This window comes from Sapajus apella, unplaced genomic scaffold, assembly GCF_009761245.1.
Source record: "Sapajus apella isolate SASKATOON/1434 unplaced genomic scaffold, GSC_monkey_1.0 scaffold22, whole genome shotgun sequence".
Taxonomy (NCBI): Eukaryota; Metazoa; Chordata; class Mammalia; order Primates; family Cebidae; genus Sapajus; species Sapajus apella.
Genome location: NW_022436962.1, coordinates 4,927,434 through 4,948,605, shown reverse-complemented (window position 1 = coordinate 4,948,605; position 21,172 = coordinate 4,927,434). Strand labels below are relative to the sequence as shown.

The following is a 21,172-nucleotide window of genomic DNA, read 5'->3' as shown; positions in this document are numbered from 1 at the left end:
CTGGCCTTTCTGTCACTTCCCCTTCAGAGTGAGAGAAATTGAGGCATGACCTTAGTCTCGCAGGCCCCGGTGTCTTCCAAGCCTGGAGGAGCTTTCCCCGGTCAGGTCTCCCTGCTTGCCTCCAGCTGGGGAGAGGGCGCGGGGCGCAGGGCTGCAGCCCGGCAGGTGGGAACAGTGGAAAGGGCTGATCATAGCTCCTGGCAGTGACCAAAACAGCACATGGGAAAAGTGCTGTCAAGGGGGACAGAGCGTTCCCTGCATGAGTCACTCACTGGAGTACAATGCAGGCTCTTTGGATGGTTCCTATTCTCTTCCTCCTCCTAGCCAGGGCCCTAGGAACCAGGCATCTGAGGGTCAGGGAGCCCTTGAGGAAGGAAGGAGGGCTGTTTGTATTGAGCAGCTATTCAAGCCTGAGTTGCTGAAAGGTGTGAGTTAGTCTGGGTGCCTCAGTTTCCCCCTCCCATGATCTGCACATCCTTAAGGGCTTAAACCACAGGGTCCTGAACTGAAGACGACAGCTTGGTGGCATGGATTTCAGTTGGCAGAAAGACAAGGAAATGAGAGGGTATCATCCTCCTCTCCGGAGGAAAGCCTAGGAGGACACATGCTCTTGACCCCCATCCCTTTGTCAGGCATGGAATTTCCCCAAATTCCTGATTCCTTCTCTTGGCTCCCCACTTGCCACCTTCAGCAAGTGCCTGATGAGCTGTCAGGAAAGGCTTCCTGTGGTCTCCCAGGCAGAGCGAATCCACTTGTCCTTGCTAAAGAGTGTGCAGCCACAGCTCTGCCATCCCATGGCACACTCAGACACGTCTCTTCCTGCAGGCGTGGCTCTCATGCTCACAGGAGACAATGCAGACCCGTTACTTTGTGCTGTGTGCCAAGCACTGGGACAGTAGTGATACAGAGATGCAGAGGAAATGGTCCTTGGGCCACAGGAAGGGGCTTAGCCTGGAGTCTCGGTCTCATTTCTCATTCATTCATTCATTCATCCATTCGTTCAATAAATACCTCCTGAGCACCAATTATATGCTGGCCATGCAGTGCTGTGATTTAAGCCAGCACTTTCCTCATGGAGCTCACAGAGCTCACATCCAGCAGCGGGGAGACAGCACGAGGAGGTCCCAGCCCTGGGTGACAGGAGAGGGTGGGGAGTGCAATGCTGGGGAGGTGCATAGCCACGCACCACACCTGGCTCTGGCAGCTGGAAGGGCTTTCTGGAAGAGGTGTCTAGGCCGAATGTCAGAGGGTGAGGAGGGAGAAGTCAAGGGGAAGAGGTCGGGGGTGGGACTGGAAACAGCACGTATAAAGTTTGAGAAGCCAGAGCCAGCATGGCGTGTTTGAAGAGCCACCGTTATTAGCAGAATCTTCTGGCGGGAACAAGAAGGCTCCACTGGTTGGGCACAGAGGCTCACGCCTGTAATCTTAGCACTTTGGGAGGCCAAGGTGGGCCGATCACGAGGTCAGGAGTTCAAGACTACCCTGACCAACATGGTGAAACCCTGTCTTTACTAAAAATACAAAAATTAGTTCGGCATGATGGCGGGCGCCTGTAATCCCAGCTACTCAGGAAGCCGAGGCGGGAGAATCGCTTGAACCTGGGAGGCGGAGGTTGCAGTGAGCCGAGATTGTACCACTGCACTCCAGCCTGGGCAACAGAGCAAGACTCTGTCTCACAAAAAAAGAAGGCTCCACTATAAGCGCCCCCAAAATGGACAGGGAGGCAGGAGGAAGGCCTCAGGTGCAAGGAAGTCTCTCACCCATGGGCTCTGGGAGACCCACTGGCAGCTCCTGGCACGCCCCAGCCCTACTCTCCCAATTTGCTGGATAGGACAGCTGGGGCAGTGCCCTAGCCCCTCTCCACATGAGGGGTCATTGCACCGCCACCCCTACCTGGCACCTTGGCTCCAACTCCTATGCCTCAGTGTCCCCTTGGAGCAATAAGAGGTCACGATGGGTCCTGTGTCTGGGACCCTGTCTCCTGCTGCTCCTCTCCCAGCAGGGTCTTTGTGATCATTTCTCTAGTACAGCGGTCCCCAGCCTTTTTGGCACAAAGGACCAGTTTCTTGGAAGACAATTTTTCCACGGACAGGAGTGGGATGGGGAAGAAGAGCAGGGGAGGGTGGGTGGGGATGGTTTCAGGATAAAACTGTTCCACCTCAGATTGTCAGGCAATAGATTCTCATAAGGAGCATGCACCCTAGATCCTGCACATGCACAGTTCACAATAGGGTTCTCACTCCTGTGAGAATCTAATGCTGCTGCTGATCTGACAGGAGGCGGAGCTCAGGCGATGCTCGCCCACCCTCAGCTCACCTCCCGCCGTGCAGCCTGGTTCCTAACAGGTCACAGACTGGTTCAGTCCTGTCTGCAGAGCAAAGGTTGGGGACCCCTGCTCTAGTAGATGTGGTCTCTCTTTTAAAAATTGTGCCCAGGCCAGGCGAGGTGGCTCACGCCTATAATCCCAGCACTTTCGGAGGCTGAGGTGGGTAGTTCACGAGGTCAGGAGACTATCCTGGCCAGCATGGTAAAACCCCATCTCTACTAAAAAAAAAAAAAAAATGGCTAGGCATGGTGGCCCATGCCTACAGTCACAGCTACTCAGGAGGCTGAGGCAGAGTAATTACTTGAACCTGGGAGACGGAGGTTGCAGTGAGCCGAGATCATGCCACTGCACTCCAGCCTGGCAACAGAGTGAGACTCCATCTCAAAAAAGAAAAAATAGTGTGCCCAGAGGTGGGCACAGATGACGCTTGCCCTCTGACTCTGAACAGCCCCTAAGACCAGGTCCCACTTAGTCTCTTTTCTCCTAAGATCACCTGGTGTTCAGGAAAGAAGTTCAGATGCCCCAGACACTGCCCCCATGGGGGCCCCACCCAGTTGAGGTCTCCATCCCATCATCTTAAGGGGAACATCACAGGTTAACCCAAGTGCTGCCTCTAGGCAGGAGACCTGCAGACACCTGGTCTGCATGGAACCTGGGGCTCCATTAGTGGAGCCTGGGAAGGTGACCCTGTTTTATCCCAGGACAGAGGAGAGAGCAAATGAGTGTCAGGGTGCAGGGGCACACCTGGTCCATCAGCCCAGGGCAGAGAGTCCTGCCAATTTCAAAAGGCAAGGTTGGGGGCTTCAGGCCAAGTGGTCCTGTGCTCTCCCCATGATATTCCTAGGGAACAGAGGACCATGGACGTGTGCACAGAACACACTGAGATAGCTTCATGGATAGGGCCTCCGCATGCCCTCCATGGCTCACCCGTCACTTCCATCACTTGTGCATGCGATGGTCCTGAACCAAACATGGTAGGTGCAAGCAGCGGCCAAGAGCTGGCCGGGGCCTCCTGACCAGAGGAGCTGGATGCAGTGGGGTGAGCTGATGCCTACCCAGACACCCTGATGCCTACTGTCCCCACTGTCCCCTGCAGGGACCTCCCTCTATGCCTCTCAGGTCCCAGCTCACTCTACTGTTGATCCATGGCCCATTGCCTCATGGGCCTCTCAGCCCTACTGAGAGGTCTGAGGGAATAGCTGGCCTCAGGGATAGGCCCCAGGGCCAGGCTGTCCAATGGGCTCCTGATGGGTATGGAGCAGGCTGGGGGTGCAGGGGAGACCAGGCTGGACCCCATGTTTCCACAATGTAGCCACGAACGCTCACTAGCCTCTCTGGGCTTGGCTTCTCCTCTGAAAGTCTGGTCTGCCCTGTCATCCCTACCAAGAAGAAGATTAAGTGTGAATTTGGGGAAAATGTTGCTGATCTGGGTCAGCTCATCTTCTCCCCTGCACGCATGCCTTCATGTGTTTCTCGTTCTATCCACCATGCAGGCACTGGGACAGCTACTTTACATGTGTTCTCTCCAGCCAACCATCCACAGTCCCCAAATCACCCCACATGTTGCAGATGAGGAAACTGAGGTACAGACAGTTTAGGCAACATGCTGAGGGCCATTCAGTTAGTAAGTGGCAAAGCTGGGATTTGAACCCAGGTCTACGTGACGCCACAGCCAGGATTCTCCCCATCATTTGGATCTTGTAGAGTGAGGAGCACTCCAAATCTCCCCAGACTTGGACCAGAATCAGAGCCTCCCGTGAGCTGGCTGGAGGTGAGGGCACGGGCCTCGACTCTCTCTGCTCCCCTCCAGCTGCCCACCTGAAATCTGGCAGGAGGAGATGTGCTCTGTGCAGCACATGGAGGCGGCCTCTGGAAGGACAGCCGAGGTGGTGCTGAGTGGGGCTTTACCCAGCGTGCGGGAGAACAGTAAGGCAGCTTCCTCCAGCTTGAGGGCAGTTACAGACCATGCCTGTGTCCCAGAGTGACTGGGGGGACCTGGGGGTCACGGAGGCACCAGTCATTACCTTGTATGGGCGTTACCCCTCAACTCTGCAAAGACAGGGAGTAAACCTCCGCGTGGACAGAGTCCTGGGTCTACATGCCAGCAGGGCCTATCCGGCTGTGGTTGGAGGTGGCAGAGATGCTTCAGGGACCCTCTGTGGTCTACCTCCAGCCTTACTTACTTCTCAGTCACATGGAGCTAGCTATGTTTGTTTCTCCAACGTGTCCTGCCCTCTGCCACCGCTGCATGGCTTTTTCTACCCCTAGAATGCCTTTCTTTCTCTCTCTGCCGATCCAGCTGCCCTCCCCTTTCCCAGGGCCATGGTGAAGTCCCTGTTTCTCCAAGAATCTGTTGGGACTCCCACCTGAGCACCTGTCGCTTCCTAAGCACCAGCGATGCCTCTGGTGCTGCCCTGAGAGCCACACATTGAAGGTCCATTCACTCTGGGCCTCCTGTGATTCACAGAAACCAGGACTGGGTGCCCAGCCCAGGCCTCCCTCCCTGGCACTGTTCCCAGGGCTTCAGCCCCACCCACCTGCTCATCCCAGGTTCTCAGCCCCCACCCCAGCATCTACAGGAATTTAAATTGTTCTCAAATGAAGACTCAGGAGAAAAATGTTTCCATACTTGTGCAGAGCGCCCTGGCCTGGAGCGGGGGTTGGGGGGAGTAGCCCCAGCCCCGCCCTGTGGCCCTGCCCTCAGTGCTGGCCTTGGCCACACTGGCTGCACCTGCAGAACACCCCAATCCCAAAGCAGTTTTCCCTGTAAAGTCAGGCCTGAGCAATGCAAATCTGAAGAAGCCTGGGGCTAGGCTGGGGCTGCTCTTCAGGAAAGTGGTGGGTGGGGTGGGAGAGGTGGTGTGATTCCCAGCCTGAGAGGTGCTGAGATTGTGCTGGGCTTGCTAAATGCAGGTCAGGGAGACCTGTTTAGGATGAGCTGCCTCACCCCGTCCTCTCCCCACCCATCTGTCCCCTGCCAATTCCCAGAAAATGACGGCAGCTAGGAATGCAAGTTGGTGAGGACAAAGGGAGAAGGTCACTTCACTTCTACTTGGGGGCAATGGAGAAAGCAGTTTTTCCCTCTGAACTTCACACGGAGACCCCTCTGGCCCCACGTCCACCACCTATTCAGGCCCAGGTGATGTGGTGAGCAGTGGTTTCTGCTGGGAGACACTTGGCATAATTTATAAGCCAGCTACATGATAATACTAACAGATGATATTGGCCTCCATGTATTAGGCACCTATTGTGTGTCATGTACCATGTTACGTAATTTACACGCACTCTCTAATTACAATAACATGCAAAATTAGGTCCTATATAATCACTCCATTTTACACACAAGGAAACTGAGGCTCTGAGGAGCTAGATGACTCATCCAAGGTCATACAGGGCAGGATCCCGATTACTGTATTTTTATTACAATGTTAAAATTATTTGAATGGTATGCTTCCTACCAAATTAAATCAGGCATCTGATAGAAACAAAGAAAAGCACGCTTTCAAGAAATCCTTTCTGTATTTTAGCCAACAAATATTTGAATAATTTCTGATTGTATTACACAAAGTATGTGTGTATCAATCCTTATCACAGAAAAATTTGTGTAAAATAATGTTCAAATTTGTCTGTTGCAAAAATTTGATCACTCATCCAGGAAATCCGGGATGAGGAATGTAAGAGCTTACCACCGCCCCTTGCGCATATGAAGTGGCTTGTGAGTTCACTTAGCCCTCATGCCATCAGCTGTGGTGTTGATTTCCTCATCTCTCCTCTACTTCTAGCCTGGGCACTTCTTGGACCCCGGGGTCCCGGCTTGTTCATCCGTAGATCCCAGTGGCCTCCATGCATGGGAATGAATACATGAGAAGAATCATTCTCAAATTAGATGATCTTGTATAAGGTTTGTGTTAAATATGAAAGATTGTCAGAGAGGGAAAACGTGGCCAACTAATCACATTAGCGTTGCATTGTCTTTCACGGTTGTCAAAGCACTGTGGCAAGTCCATGAGATGGTAACTTTAGAAAAAGAATAACATTGATCTTGGAAGGGTCATATGTTTACTTCGCTCACCTCATATCAATGTAAGCATGACATCTGCTTGATTATCAATGTTTCTCTTAGAAAATAGGGGTCATTGACACATTGGTTCAGCCATTGTGTAAATCCAACACATAATGATTGAGCACATACTCTATTCCAGGCACTGGCTGGTTATCCGGGTTACAACTGTGGACAGACCAAGACTGTTCCCTACCTTTACAAACAAGAGGAGGAAAGTATTAAACAGACATTAGATCATTAGATAGATAGACAGATAGACAGATGGATAGACAGAGAGGGAGAGAGAGAGAGAGAGAGAGAGAGAGAGAGAGAGAGAGACGAATGTGGTGGCTCACGCCTGTAATCCTAGCACTTTGGGAGGCCAAGGCAGGCAAATCACAAGGTCAGGGGTTCGAGACCAGCCTGGCCAATATGGTGAAACCCTGTCTCCACTAGAAACACAAAAATTAGCCGGTGTGGTGGTGGGCGCCTGTAGTCCGAGCTACTCGGGAGGCTGAGGCAGGAGAATTGCTTGAACCCAGGAGGCGGAGGTTGCAGTGAGTCGAGATTGCGCCACTGTACTCCAGTCTGGGTGACAGAGTGAAGCTTCTCAAAAAAAAAAAAAAAAAAAAAAGAAAGGTAGGAAGGGTAAAGAAAGAGAAGACAGGCAAATAACAGGATAGATAGCTAGCAGATAAATAGATAGAGAGGAGATAGGTAGATAGACGGGAGAGAGAGAGAGAGGTGGACACACACATACATACACACACACGCGCATAGATATATACACATGGATATATAGCTATAGAGTTATACATGCATGTGCCTGAGTCTCAAATTGTGAAAAGAGAAACTCAGGAAAACAGCAGTGTCCTGTGAGAGAGAACAGGATGGACATAACTAACAGAGGTTTGGATGAGGGAAAGCCTCCTTGTGGAAGCTATCATTGAGTTGAAAAATAAAAGATTCATAGGCGTTGGCCAGAGGAAGGGAGTGAGGTGCTGGGAGCAGAAGGAACAGCAGGTGCAAAGAACCTGGCGTGATGAATGGGTGGAAAGGAGGAGGGAGGCTGTGCCATGGCTTTGGGGCCACGTTAAGGGGACTGGATTTTACTCTGAGGGTGATGGGAAGTGTTTGATAATTTTAAGCAAGGGGAGGATGCACTGACTTATGTTTTTAGATCACCTTGGCTTTAGAGTGACCTGTTGGCTGGAGGAGGACAGGAGGGGAAGCAGGGAGACTAGTTAGGGGGCTGTTCTTATGGGGATGGAGGCGTCATGCTGGTGACCTGGGCTGGTAGTGTGGATGAAGGAGAGAGGGGGACTGAAGATCCGAGGTGATGTCAGCAGAAGACATTTTCAGGAAGTGGGGGTAGAACTGGCGGGCTTGGAGAGAGTATGCTGGAGGTGGGATTTGTTTACATGAGTCTCCTCCCTCCCCCAGGCTCTGATACGCTTCCCACCCCCACCCCACACCATTCTCTGCAGCACCACCCTTACAACCAGGCCACGGGGAGTCAGGCGTTGGGCCCTGCACTTTAAAGGGCCCCTCTGTGGCTCTCCTCTGGCTGCCCTCCTTCCTATGGGACAAGGAGTCTGCAGGTCCCAGGGACATGCCCACCCAGCCCCGGCCTTTGCTAAACCAGAGCCACTCAGGAAGACGGGTCGCATGAGACACAGAGTTTGACCAGAATAGAGGTCAACTCACTACTTCCTTCATTAGGGAAGTCTTGCAACCAATGACATAATACCATACAATACAATACAATACAATGCAGTACAGTACAGTACAGTACAATACAATACAATACAATATAATACAATGCAATGCAATGCAATACAATACAATACCATACAGTATAGCACAGTACAGTGCAGTATAATTCAATGCAATACAATACAGTATAGTACAGTATAATTCAATACAATACAGTACAATACAGTACAGTACAGTACAGTACAGTATAATACAATACAACACAGTACAGCACAGTATAAATCAGCTGGAGGTGCAGGGACACCAAGACAGCCTTGGGTACTGAGGAAGGAGCTCCTTCCCGGGCCCCAGGCCCATCCCAGCAGGAGAGGGCTCATGGAACAGGGACCCCTGAGATGGCAGAGCCCTGCCCTGCTCCCTGTTTGCCCCCAAGTTTACTCTGCTGAGCAGGAGAAGGAGGGGAAGGGGAGCTTTGAGTTGAATAGGTGATTGGAGTTTGAAATGGATGAGGACAGAGACTTCATAACCAAAATGTGACCTTGTAGGACTCAGCAGTAGCTGCAGAGTTTGGCAACCTTTAATAGCACTCACTCTCCAGCAGGGCAAGCAGGGCCTTCCCCAATGACTGGTAGCAGTAACTGAGAAAAAATTAAAGCTCTTTGTAGTCAAACCTCACTCCTTGAGGTCCCAGGGACATGCCCACCCAGACCCAGCCTTTGCTAAATCACAGCCACTCAGGAAGAGTGGCTTCAACATGGGCCACAACAGCCAAACTCTGTCTCAAAAAATTTAAAAAAAACCTAAAAAGCCCCTGTAAATCTAAATGCCCGGAATAGTGCCTGGCACAAACCGCCTTGAGTGAGGTTTGACAGCAAAACCTTCTTTCAGTCCTCACTCGGCCTTCCTTGGGAGGCCAGCCCAGCCATAGTCGCTCACTTTGCAGCACCCATCCTTCCACTCTGTGCTCGGAGCCTCCTCCCCTGTCTGACTCTTCTCTCTGTGCTTTTTGTCTTTTACATGGATTATGTTTTCACTGTTTATCTTGTTTCCTTTCCTTTTTTTTTTCTTTTTGTCTGTCTCTCTCCACTTGATTGTAGGCTCCAAGAGTTCGGGGATGTCTCTTCTGCTCACTGGGCACATGGCGGCCCTCAGTACCTCCTTGCTGAATGAATGAATGATGCTCGTGCCCAGGAAATTGAGGGCTCTTACGGAATAGAATGCATATACACAGCGTTCCACAAAGAGCAGAGGGAGCACCTTGCCCAGCAGAAGATTTGGGGGCTCCAGAACAGGGGTAGCTGGGTATTTGACAATCTGAAGGGTTCAGGAAACACTGTTTTTGGCTAGTGGAGCTTTGGAGGCCAGGGCCTGCTTCACCCTGAATGAATGAGTGGGGGAACCAGTCAGAAAGAAGATTTTCATAAGAAAGAGACGGGGCTGCCTCGCCACAGGGGACAGAAGGGTACTATTGTTCCCACCAGCAGCAACCCATTTTACATCTTACCCAGGCAAGGGTTGGTGTGGCAGGAGGTGGGAGGAAGTCACATGTGCCTCAGAATCTACTTGGAGTTCTGGAAAGTGTTGAAGGACATGGACTCTGAAGCCAGACTCCCTGGGTCCAATCCCAGCTCCACTAGGTACTTATTGAGTGACCTTAGTCAAGTTACTGTGCCTCAGTTTCTTCCTCTGTAAAATAGGCATGATATTAGCAACTACCTCATTGGGTTATCATGAGGATTAAATAGGCTCCTGTAGAGGCAGCATGGTGGCTTATGCCCGTAATCCCAGCACTTTGGGGGGCCGAGGCAAGTGAGTCATTTGAGGTAAGGAGTTTGAGACCACCACCATGACCAGCACGGTGAAACCCCGTCTTTACTAAAAATACAAAAATTAGTCTGGCATGGTGGTGCGCACCTGTAATCCCAGCTACTTGGGAGGCTGCGGCATGAGAATCGCTTGAACTTGGGAGGCGGAGGTTGCAGTGAGCCGAGATCACCGCACCACTGCACTCCAGCCTGGGCCACAACATTGAAACTCCATCTCAAAAAAAAAAAAAAAAAATCTAAAAAGCTCCTATAAATCTAAGTGCCCGGAACAGTGCCTGGCACGTGGAACAAGCAGGTAGCATTTGCTATCATCTCTGAGATTTTGTGCAGATAGAAAGTGTCCCCTGGTTCCTGTCCTTTGCCCTTAATTGTGGTGCCCAACCCCTCCTTCCTGCCTGCCCTGACTTTCCCCCAATTTAGGTTCCCCTTTCCTCCCATGCCCCGGGCCTCGGGTGGGCCTCGTCTAGCTTCCTCCTTCCCACCCTCTCCTTCCTCAGTGGGAGTCAGTCCAGCCGCCCCGCCCAGCTGTGTGCAGCCAGACAGTGATGGGAGGGGAGTCGCCGGTGCCAATGACACCCCCACCTCTCTTCCCCTTGGACAGCAGAAGCCTATTCCAAGGAGTGGGTGGGACCAGGAGCCCCACGTCTTCATCCCTCTCTTGAGGGATTAGAACACCCCCTGGGTGTGGTTTGGGAGTTTGAAATGCACCTGAATTGTCGCCCTGCTGGTGTGGGCCCGAGATCGCCCTGCCCTCCTCCCAGCAGCTACCTCCCAGCCTCCCCCCTCAGCACCCATCTGTGTCTCCCACCCCATTCTTAACTGTAAAATCTGTGCCCCTAGACTGATCTGGCTTCCTTGTTCTCCCTATCTCTCCAAACCAGCCTCACCCGCTCCCCACTTCCACATTATTCTGCAGCCCCAGCCTTGTGTTTTTTCCTTCCAAATTGCCCTTCTTTTATAGGTCTGCCCTTTCAGGAAGCTTTCCTGGATTGGCCAGGACCTTACTGCTCAAAGTGTGCCGGCAGAACGGCAGCAGTGGCACCCCCTGGGAGCTTGTAGAAATGCAGAATCTTAGAATTTGCATTTCAATAAGATCCCCAGGGATCCATGTGTACATTCTAGTTTGAGAATTACTAAGCTAGGTTACCCTGCGGTCCCAAGGGTCCTCCAATCCTTGAGGAGACAGAGATTCTGGGAGCCTGTCTCAGATGGTGATAGGCTACCCAGAGATAGGTGAGAGCATTTCAAAGAAAGCAGCAAGCCCTGCTCCTCCCTTACATCTTGACTCCCACGTTCACGGCAGGCTGTCCACCAGCCTGCAGGTTTCAAGGCTGAGCACGCTGGAATTCCCCCTGCAAGGCTCATCAGTGGCACTTGGTTCATGCACACAGACAGCTCTTCCAGTCCATGTCCATCTGGTTTGCCATTTGACCTGTTCCGGGACAGCCTTTGCCTGGGATTCCAGAATTTTCCTTTGGAAGTAAGTTTAAACAGTCTCAGTGTGGCTCTCCAAAGTGGCCCTCTGAAACTGCTGTCCTGTTAAAAAGTTTTCTGCACGGAAGTAAACTGGGAGGAGCTTCTTGCCACCTCTTTGTCTTTTTCTCTTTCTTTCTCTGCTACGACACACATGGGCACATTAAAGCTTCTGAGAATCACGAGGAAAAAAAACTGCTTCACCTCATTTAGCCCAGAGTTTCTAAAACTTAGACCTCCTTTGTCACTTAGCATTGTGAACATCCTCTGGAACTCATTTTGGGAAATGCTAATCTGATTCCCTTACACGCGCGCGCGCACACACACACACACACACACACACGAGCAACTACTAAGATTTCTTTTTTTTTTTTTTTGAGATGGAGTCTCACTCTGTCACCCAGACTAGGGTACAGTGGCGTGATCTCGGCTCACTGCAACCTCCACCTCCCAGGTTCAAGCAATTCTCTGCCTCAGCCTCCCGAGTAGCTGGGATTATAGGCACCCGCCATCACACCTGGCTAATTTTTGTATTTTTAGTAGAGACCAGGTTTCACCATCTTGGCCAGGCTGGTCTTGAGCTCCTTGCTTCGTCCTCCCAAAGTGCCAGTATTACAGGCATGAGCCACCGTGCCTGGCAGCAACTACTAAGATTTTATGCAAGGCTCTTTGGATACTGCAGGACCCTTGAGTTGATTCTCTGAGTGAGCAGCTGAGTCTGGTGGTGTTGCAGAGGGTCTGCTGGGGCTTCCCTTCCAAATCCTTTCTGGGTGGGGCAGGGCTGGTACAGGCATTGCCAACTCACCCAGGGTCTATAGGGGGGTTATCCTTACCAACCTTGATTTCTCCTGTATACTGGGTGGCTCAACTTTTATTTTGAGTCTCAAATGTTACTCGTTCTCTCAAATCTACCAATCTAGTCCTATAGTTGAAATTCCTGCCAGCAGGGAGAAATTCCTGCTGGTTCCCATGGGCCTGATGGTCATTGTAAAAGGTGTCCTCCCCAGCTGAGGGAAGATGGGAAGAGCTTCTACAAATCCAGTGCTTGGGCTCAGTATATGCAGGGAGTTCTATTTGCCTTGCTCACTTGGATAGTGGTGGCAGCAGAGTTTTCCAGCCAAACCTCAACTTGCCTTTTGCTGACACTGTGTTTAGATGGAAGGTGGAGCTGGCAGGGCCAGTTTTGACACCTGACTCATGGCTTCTCTAGCTCCCCGCCACTGGTACTGGGAGGTTGAGGAGGCTGGGTGGGGGAGGGTGTGGGAATCTGTGCATGAATGCCCAACTGGAGGCTCCCCAGTCCTAGCCAGGGAGCTGGGCAGGCTGGGGCCAATGTTTGGGGTTTGTTGAGAACCTCGGGAAGCTGAAGGGCATGGGAGAAGGAGACCTCGAGAGCACCAATGCTCCGAGAAGCACAGGGTGAAAGCAGAGAGATTTCTGTTACATGAAAGCTCACATGAAGGTCTGATTTGGACGGGAAGGGACCCCAGATATGCCCTCATTTCAGCAGGAAGGAAACTGGTAAGGGGGTTTTTCCAAGGCCACACATCAACCTGCGGCACGTCTGGGATCCCTTGATAGTTACATTGAGGCATCACTTTTTGTGGCATCTGGGCTGCTTCCCCAGCTGGAACTGTCATATTCAGACCTACCTGAGATAAATTTATCCTGAAGCTGTTCTTTCAACTCTGCAGAATCCTATTTCCAGTACCAACATATGCCACACCCAATTTCCTTGCTCCTCCTTGAGGAGGTAGCAGAGTAAGATCCACCATGGGCTGAAGGTGCTAGAATATCTGGGCCACCATGCAGTCAAAAGAAATCTTTGCGTGAGTTTCTGAGGAACTGGAGTTTGGAGACCCCAGGACCTGGCAACTTCCAGGCCTAGATGATAGATTTGGGATGTCCAAAATCTGAAGGAGTCCAGCCCTGCTGTGCTCAGTGCAACTCGGACCACATCTGATGGCCCTTGACCTATTCAGAGTCCTTGATCTATTCAGAGCTCCAGTTCTTTTTTTCTTTTTCTTTCTTTTTGAGATGGAGTCTTGCTCTGTCGCCAGGCTAGAGTGCAGTGGTGCGATCTCAGCTCACTGCAACCTCCGACTCCCTGGTTCAAGTGATTCTCCTGCCTCAGCCTCCAGAGTAGCTGGGATTACAGGCACGTGCCACCATGTCCTGCTAATTTTTGTATTTTTAGTAGAGACAGGTTTTCACCATGTTGGCCAGGAGGATCCTGATCTCCTGACCTCGTGATCCACCTGCCTCGGCCTCCCAAAGTGCTGGGATTACAGGCATTAGCCACCGAGCCCGGCCCAGAGCTCCAGTTCTTAAGAGGGACAGTGACAATCTGAGACATGTTCAGAGAGGGGTGACCAAGAGGGACAGTAAATTATGCCCTCAAGGAATGGTTGAAGCAGCTGAGGAGGCTTAGCGTGGATATGAGAAAGCTCAGAAGCACCAGAGGGCTGTGTTCAGGTACTGGAAGGATTGTCACGGGGAGAGACTGGACCGGTTCTCCGTGGCCCCAATGAGGAAAGACAAGACCAGTGAGTGGAAGCTGTAGGAACCCAGCTTGGAATGTGTGGCCTTGGAAAAACCCCCTCACCAGTTGCCTTCCTGCTGAAATGAGGGCATACCTGGGGTCCCTTCCCGTCCAAGTCAGACATTCATGTGAGTTTTCGTGGAACAGAAATCTCTCTGCTTTCACCCTGTGCTTCTCGGAGCATTGGTGCTCTCAAGGTCTCCTTCTCTCATGCCCAGAACCCAGAACCCAGAGCAATATCGGAGACTTGACTAATGGTTGGCACAGCTTTGGATTCTCTTCCCCTGCAGGTGCTTGCAGGGTGCTGGTTGGCCGATATGGAAGGCTGTTTATGAACCTTCAAGGGTCAGCGTGGGGAGGGAGGCCTGGGAGACTTTCAAGGTCAGTTCAACACGCAATTATATGAATTTATACCCAGACCCCTGTTCCATTCAGCGCATGTTGAGCATGTGCTCTGTGTGGGACACGGTGCCAGGTATGAAGAAAGGGCAAAAAAAGGAGCAAGTCACTGTCACAGAGGGGAAAACACAGATGCACACACAAGCCAGGACACGACTGGGGCCTCCACACAGGTGCACGCACTCAGGTCTCACAGAGGGATGACATGTGAGTTGGGCCTCAAAGGATGAACAGGATTTTGACAGGCAGCGGCAGGGGAAGGGCACACCAGGCAGAAGGAACAACACAAAGACTGGGATTAGCCCAGCACATCGTGTCTGGGGAGATGCCTGTCATGGGTGGAGCACAGGGAGGGAATGGAAAGCAGCAGGAGGCAGTGGGGAGCGGGGACCAGCCTGAGAGAGCCTTGGGTGACAGCCTAAGAATTCTGGCTACAGAAAAGTGGGAGCTGTCGGTGCACTGAGGCCGGGGAAGGATGCAGTCAGCATTATTTAGAAAGATGGCTCTAGTGGAGGCACACCCTGGTGGTGAAGGGACGGGAAACGAGTCAGAGGGCCCTGCTGGGAGGCCTGGCATGTTGCCACGAAGGGGCCAGGCCTGACGGTGGCCCAGGGTAGAGAGTGGTGATGGGTGTGGAGATGAAGTAACATTTTTGAGTTGTCAGGACTTGGTGCCTCAATGGGAAAGGAAGTGTGAAAGATGAGGCCAGAGTGTTTTGCTGGGGTGGCTGGGTGGGTGGTGATTTAATTAACCTTTGTCTTTTGTTTTTCAAAAGCAAATGAACCAAAACACCTGTGGCTCAGGCTGGTTCAGAACTTTGTAGAGCACTGAGAAAAGAAGGGAAGGCCCAGGGAGGTGTTGGGAGGCTGGGTAGAAGCTCTGAGGGACAGCCACGAGAGGCCAGAGGGTTGCTGTGTGAGTGCTCCCCTCTTGGGGCCTCAGTTTCCCCTGAATGAGCAGCAGGGGCAGACACAATATCCTGGCTCTCTAGGGAAGAGCCAGACCCTCTCCTCTGCGTCCCTTTCACACCTGTGTCTCTCCATCTCAATCTCTCTACCAACCTCTGCACCTCTCCTCTCAAGATAAGCTGGTAGGTCGATGATATAGCAAGCTGTCAGTGCCCCCTGCACCAGCCTCACCCATCCCCCTAGCTAGACTTGCCAGGAGTTTGGGTAACCACCAACCAGGATCTTTGGTTCACAGAGCTCAGACCTACCAGACCACCTGATGTAAAGGATGGAGTCCTTCTCATTCTAACCCCAAACAAGGGTTTCTTCTGGGTTATCTCTGAGTATTTGGAGAAGCGCTCGTCTCTGTCCCCAGATGGTCTGTGTGTTGACTGGCAACGATCACAGGTGGCGCGTAGGACAGAGGAACGCCTGGCGCCGCCATGAGCCTTGTTTCAGTCTGGTTAAACACGTGCCTCATGTCATCACACTGTGCCGCTGCTGTCCCTTCTGTTGCAGTCACTGATGGACCCTGGGACACTCCTCTCACTTCCCTGAAGATTTTCGCTCCAATCCACCATCACAGAGTCAGTTCTATTATAATTCTTGGTGGTTTCAATAACTATGAGTACAATCCATCCGACATCCTGGCCTCTTGGTTTCTTGATCTCTTCTGCAGAGATTTTCGTCTTCTATCCCACTTTAGCCATTTACTTTCATGGTTGGTCAATTCCCTCATATTCTCAATTCCCAGCAACACACTCTTTGACCACTACTCTCCAAATGACTCCTCACTGCCTCAAGTACCCAGACCCTAATCATCCTTTGGGCCCTGCAATCTGTTCATTCTATCATCTTAATTTTAATTATCTCTCCACCACCCCCCTTGTGTTTTCTCCTTCCTTACCCAGGTTAAAGTGGCCCATCTATAGCCACTTCCTAGCCCGCATCCTTAACTCCCTTCCTCCTCTCTGGCCTCACTGACCTGCCTGGAAGCCCCCAGGTCAAGTCCTCTTCACTTACTCTGCACCTGCACCTATGTGGTAGCAACATGTGGGTGGAGTAAGCATGTGACTGTGCTGACCGGTCTTCCTTTACATTCACGGCGGGTTCTCAGCGCTGCCCAGCATTCTAATTTGTATTTCACTAGTTCTTTAGTTTTCCGGCGCTTCTCAACTATTTCGTGCCTTTTACTCTCTTCCAGCATCTAACATGTCCTCCTCTATCCTCACTCTCAGATCGCACTGAGAACATGGACGTATCACAAAGAGAACTCCAATCATCTCCCACCGCCACGTCTACCAGCACCTACCTCGGCAACTGTAGTAGAGCTGTCCACAGCCGAGCCAGGACCGATCCTTCCACTTGTGCACCAGGTGCTATGCCTATTCACCTAACCAAGGACAGCACACCAGCAATGTTTTCCTCTCTCTCTCGGGACATCGATTTCTCCTTCTCAGCCATATTGTTCCCGTCAGCATATAAGACATGATTTTATTTTACAAAAAAACGGTTTATGCCACATTCATCCCCTAAAGCACCTCATTTATCTCTTCTTCTTCACGAAAACCTTCTTAGAAAACTGTCAGTCCTCACTCTCTAAAATTCCTTTTCCTCCTCTTTCTCTTGAACCCACTCCAGTCAAGTTTCTGCCCCTATCACTCAACCAAAATTGCTTTGGTCAAGTCACCAACGACTTCCATGTCACAAAATTTGATGATCAGAAGGTTCCAGCAAATCATAAGCATCTTTCCCATAGACAACAGCTATAAACTCTGGGCAAAACATAAAAAGTAACAACTATGTGCAGACACTGGAGAGCGATCAGAAGAAAGAAGAAACTGAATGGAAGCTGGCACTCAGATAAATAAAATTTCATTGTGTAAGTTTTCCATTGCAGCTTTTCATCAAAGGGCAGGCTGCAATTGGCTTCATGCAGACTGTCTTAAAGTTCAAGCAGAAACTTGTAGTCTTATTGGCTTAGAGAACCAGACGAGAGAGTTTGGGGCAGCTGGAAAGTGGAGGAGGAACATTGCAAAGGAGAGAGTGTCCCAAATTCTGACTATAAACTTTGCCTAAATCTCTCTTTATGCAAACATAGGGGAGAATCCAAAAAGCCCAACCGAACTAACAGAACTGAACAGCAATTTCCACTGATCCTCACCATGAAGGAAATGGGGTTTGTAGTTTGAGTTCAGCCAGTTAATTGCCTCTTAAAACAAAACATCAACACCCTTCAGAGAAGTGAAGAACAGAATCCAGAGGTGATACAATGTATCATTCATGAAGTCCAGGATGTAATCAAAAATTACTAACACAGTAAGAAACAAGAAAACCTGACTCATAATTGAGAGAAAAGATAATACATGAGGACTGATCATAAAATGGTTTTGGTGCTGGAATTAACAGACAAGTATTTTAAGCAGAAATTATACTTTTGCTCAAAGATATAAAGGAAAATATGCTTGTAATAAATAAATAAGAAATGTTATCAAATAAATTGAGATTGCCAAATAAAACCTAATAGAAATTATAAAACTGAAAAATATGATAAAGAAGTAAAATTAAAAATTTACCGAATGGGCTCAACAGCACATTTACAATGACAGAAGAAAGAGTCAGTGAGCCTGAACACAGATCAACAGACATGTACTAATCTGAAGAATAGAGAACAAAAATAAACAGGCACTCACTGATCAGTGGGATGATATCAAAAGGTCTAACATACCTGCAATTGGAGACTCAGAATGAGAGAAGATAAACAAATGAGACATAAAAATAATTGAAGACATAGTGGCCCACATTTCCCCAACACAATAAAAGATATAATGTATGAATCTAAAAAGCTCAGCAGACCCCAAGCAAGTTGTGTCTAAAGAAAACCACGTGGGCACATTCTAGTCATACTGTTATATACCTAAGATGTAAAGAAAATCTTGAAAGCAGGCAGAAAAAAAAATGATACTACACAGAACATTACAAACGACTACTAAATTCTTTTTTTAAAAAATAGAAGAAGAAAACAATCTTATTTACAACAGCATTGAAATGATAAATTTCTGAGATCAAATTTAACAAAGCAGGTAAAGATCTTTACAGTGATATATTATTAAAAGAAATTAGAAAATAAATAAATTTAAAAATATTTTATGTCGACAGCTCTTTCCTTTCCGTCTGGCGGCAGCCATCAGGTGAGTCAAGATGGGTGCATACAAGTACATCCAGGAGCCATGGAGAAAGAAGCAGTCTGATGCCATGGGCTTTCTTCTGAGGGTCCGCTGCTGGCAGTACTGCCAGCTCTCTGCTCTCCACAAGGTTCCCTGCCCCACCCGGCCTGATAAAGTCCGCCAACTGGGCTATAAGGCCAAGCAAGTTTATGTTATGTATAGGATTCGTATTTGCCGTGGTGGCCGAAAACGCCCAGTTCCTAAGGGTGCATATTACGGCAAGCCTGCCCATCACGGTGCTAACCAGCTAAAGTTCGCTCGAAGCCTTCAGTCTGTTGCAGAGGAGTGAGCTGGACGCCACCGTGAGGCTCTAAGAGTCCTTAATTCTTACTGGGTTGGTGAAGATTCCACATATAAATTTTTTGAGGTTATTCTCATTGATCCATTCTATAAAGCTATCAGAAGAAATCCTGACATCCAATGGATCACAAAACCAGTCCACAAGCACGGGGAGATGCGTGGGCTGACACCTGCAGGCTGAAAGAGCCGTGGCCTTGGAAAGGGCCATAAGTTGCACCACACTATTGGTGATTCTCACCGGGCAGCTCGGAGAAGGCACAATACTCTCCAGCTCCACCGTTACCGCTAATATAAGTGGAGTTTGTAAAATTCATACCTAATAAACAATTTAGGACAGTCAAATATATATATATTTTTTTTTATGTCTTTGCATTTAAAGAATAAATAATGTTAAACTGCCATGTTATCCAAACTGACCTATAGATTCAATAAACTGTCAAAATTTCAGTGGCAATCTTTTTTAATTAATGGAAAATACAATTTTGTAATTTACATGAAACGACAATAAACTTTGAATAGTCCAAGCAATCCTAAAAATAAAGAACAAAGCAGGGGGCATACTTTATAACTTCAAACTATATTTGAAGGCTCTAGTAACACAGACAAGATAAAACAACAAAAAAATGGGACAGAAACTACTACTTACATTTTACACATGATACAAAAAGAAAACTTAAAAAATTGTTTAACAAAAATTTCTTAAAATTATGCAGATTTGTGTGTTCCCAAAAAGAATGTAAAAGCAGTCAGACTGTGCGGTTTTTAAAATGCCATGAAGGGGACAGTGGCTCTCACTGAAAGCTTGAAAGAAGATCACCAAAAAGAAAGTAGAATCCTTGGAAAATTTAAACACAGAAAACTAAAGATGTTCAAATATGTAAGAAAAGAAACCCAAAAAACCAACTTCAGGTTTCCCAGAAACCATTTCCTTCCCATGGAACATAGCTTTTCCACTCATATTTTAACAGCTGGCTTTCTCTTTAATATTCAGACCTCTTGTCTGTGTCATCTGCTGTGTCCACCTTCACTTGCACCTGCCTGGGGCTTAATCCACCACCTCATGTCTCTTCATATTCCAAGGCTCGTTTTCTTGCTCCAGACAGGTGATCAGGTCTGGCCTAGAGACAGCAATACCCAGAAAGACCTGATTCCCATAGTTCTCTAACATCACGTTCCTGTATAAATTCTGCTGTGTAGTGTCTAAGAATTGTCACTCTGTCAGAGAGATTCTATGGCCACATCTCTAAACGTCAGCAGTCCAATTTCTAGGCTCCCTGGGGGTCCTGGTGTCTTAGCGGTGGATCTCCAAATACCTGCAGGTCATCGGGCCACAGAAGCTGGGCCTCTAGGAGCAGACGGCAAAGAATAAAGGCGAGCCCTGCTGCTCCCACTTCAGTGAGAGACAAAGGCCCCTCCAAATTCTTATCAGGAATAATGGATGCCAGAAGGCACTGGAATAACACCTTTAAAAGTAATGACAGAAAAAAAGACACCATCAATCAGAATTCTGTGTCTGGAGAAATTGGCCTTGAAGTTTGAAGGTAAAATAAAGAAGTTTAAAGATAAATGTAAACTGAGAGAATTCATCACCATTAGGCCTGCACAACAAGAAATGATGAAGACAGTGCTTTAGACTGAAAGGAAATTATACCAAGCCGAAATTGGAATCTTTAGGAAGACCTGAGAACCACTGCACATGAAAAGTACTAAAGGCGACTTTTCTCTAATTGCTTTCAAGTGGATATGACATTTTAAGGCAAAAATGATAACATTTTATGGTGGCATCTACAATATATGTAAATATAATACAAATGGCAGCTCCAGCATAAAGGAAGAGGGCTAGTAAGCAGACATATGTGGCTGCAAATTCTTACATTTCATTTAAAGTGGCACAATGTCAGTTGTAAGCAGACTAAAAATTTAAAGATATATATTATAATCTCTAGGTCACAAGACCCCAAAATATAAAAATATAAAAAGCCTGTGGATGAATTAAAATGAAATTCTAAAAATATTTAACCCCAAAGAAAGGAGAACACAAACAAACAAACAAAAAAACCCAGAGGACCAAAAAGAGGACTGACTAATCAGAAAACAAATAGTAAAATGACAGACAAATTTAACCATACCAATAATTATCCCAACTCTAAATTGATTAAACACTTTGTTTAAAATCCAGAGATTATCAGAATGGGGAAAAATAAGAGTAAGTCTTAACTATTTGCTACCTACAAGAGATGCGTATTTAATATAAAGACACAGGCCGGGCGCGGTGGCTCACGCCTGTAATCCCAGCACTTTGGGAGGCCGAGGCGGGTGGATCACGAGGTCAAGAGATCGAGACCATCCTGGTCAACATGGTGAAACCCCGTCT

At 48.8% G+C, this 21,172-nt stretch overlaps 1 long non-coding RNA gene and 1 pseudogene across 1 annotated transcript; one reads left to right on the top strand and one right to left on the bottom strand.

The window, feature by feature from the left end:
• Positions 1-8,649: 8,649 nt before the first annotated feature.
• Positions 8,650-20,001, bottom strand: LOC116558680. The gene is made up of 3 exons (XR_004272125.1): positions 19,856-20,001; positions 11,403-11,405; positions 8,650-8,659 (listed from the first exon to the last, which is right to left on the bottom strand). It is a non-coding gene; the product is annotated as an uncharacterized LOC116558680 (long non-coding RNA).
• LOC116558679 lies at positions 18,457-19,087 on the top strand (annotated as a pseudogene).
• Positions 20,002-21,172: the final 1,171 nt, after the last annotated feature.